The sequence below is a fragment of the Nycticebus coucang genome, chromosome X (assembly GCF_027406575.1).
Source record: "Nycticebus coucang isolate mNycCou1 chromosome X, mNycCou1.pri, whole genome shotgun sequence".
NCBI classification, from domain to species: Eukaryota; Metazoa; Chordata; class Mammalia; order Primates; family Lorisidae; genus Nycticebus; species Nycticebus coucang.
In genome coordinates, this window is record NC_069804.1 from 101,081,865 (window position 1) to 101,083,961 (window position 2,097).

The window sequence follows — 2,097 nt, forward strand, 5'->3', positions numbered from 1 at the left end:
TGTCTTAAGTTTAAATCTTTTATCCATTGAGAGTCTATCTTAGTTAATAGTGAAAGGTGTGGGTCCAGTTTCAATCTTCTACAGGTTGCCAGTCAGTTTACCCAGCACTATTTGTTAAATAGGGAATCTTTTCCCCACTGAATGTTTTTAATTGGCTTGTCAAAGATCAAATAATGGTAATTAGCTGGATCCATCTCTTGGTTCTCTATTCTGTTCCAGAAATCTACTTCTCTGCTTTTGTGCCAGTACCATGCTGTTTTGATCACTATGGATTTATAGTACAGTCTCAGGTCTGATAGCATGATTCCTCCTGCTTTGTTTTTATTGCTCAGTAATGTTTTGGCTATTCAAGGTTTTTTTCTGATTCCATATAAAACAAAGTATTATTTTTCAACATCTTTAAAGTATGACAATGGAGCTTTAATAGGAATTGCATTAAAATTATATATTGCTTTGGGCACTATGGACATTTTAACAATGTTGATTCTTCCCAGCCATGAGCATGGTATGTTTTTCCATTTGTTAACATCTTCGGCTATCTGTTTTCTTAGAGTTTCATGGTTCTCTTTGTAGAGATCTTTCACGTCCTTTGTTAGGTATAGTCCCAAATATTTCATCTTCTTTGGCACTACTGTGAAAGGAATAGAGTCCTTGACTGTTTTTTCAGCTTGGTTATTGTTGGTATATATAAAGGCTACAGATTTATGGGTGTTGATTTTGTAGCCTGAGACATTGCTATATTCCTTGTTCACTTCTAAAAGTTTTGTAGTAGAATCCCTAGTGTTTTCCAGATATACAATCATATCATCTGCAAAGAGTGAAAGTTTGATCTCTTCTGACCCTATGTGGATAGACTTGATCGCCTTTTCTTCCCTAATTGCAATGGCTAAAACTTCCATTACAATGTTAAAGAGCAATGGAGACATTGGGCAACCTTGCCTGGTTCCTGATCTAAGTGGAAATGATTTCAATTTAACTCCATTCAATACGATATTGGCTGTGGGTTTGCTGTAGATGGCCTCTATTAGTTTAAGAAATGTCCCTTCTATACCAATTTTCTTAAGTGTTCTGATCATGAAGCGATGTTGGATGTTATCAAAAGTTTTTTCTGCCTCAATTGAAAGAATCGTATGGTCTTTATTTTTAAGTTTGTTTATGTGTTGAATTACATTTATAAATTTAGTATATCGAACCAGCCTTGAGACCCTGGGATAAAACCAACTTGGTCATGATGTATGTTTTGTTTGATATGTTGCTGGATTCTGTTTGTTAGGATCTTGTTGAATATTTTTGCATCTATATTCATTAGTGATATTGGTCTATAATTTTCTTTTCTTGTTGGGTCTTTTCCTGGTTTGGGAATCAGGGTGATGTTTGCTTCGTAGAACATGTTGGGTAGTCTTCCTTCTTTTTCTACCTTTTGGAACAGGTGGAGTAATATAGGTACTAATTCCTCTTTAAAGGTTTGGTAGAATCCTGACGTAAAACCATCTGGTCCCAGGCTTTTCTTTTTGGGGAGATTTTGTATGGTTGATGTTATTTCTGAACTTGATATGGGCCTGTTTAACATTTCTACTTGATTCTGGTTAAGTCTTGGAAGGTGAAGTGCTTCCAAGTAACGGTCAATTTCCTTCAGATTTTCATATTTCTGAGAGTAAAGTTTCTTGTAATATTCATTAAGGATTTTTTGGATTTCTGATGAATCTGTTGTTATTTCGTCTTTGTCATATCTGATTGATGAGATTAGAAATTTTACTCTTTTTTTCCTGATTAATTTGGCCAAAGGCTTATCTATTTTGTTGACCTTTTCAAAGAACCAGCTTTTTGATTTGTTGATCTGTTGTGTTATTCTTTTGTTTTCAATTTCATTTAGTTCTTCTCTGAATTTGGTTATTTCTTTTCTTCTACTGGATTTGGGGTTGGAGTGTTCTTCCATTTCTAGTTGCTGGAGATGTCCCATTAAGTTGCTTACTTCCTCTCTTTCCGTTCTCCTGAGGAAGGCTTGCAGTGCTATAAATTTCCCTCTTAGAACTGCTTTTGCCGTGTCCCAGAGGTTCTGATATTTCGTGTCTTCATTGTTGTTTTGTTCCAAATATT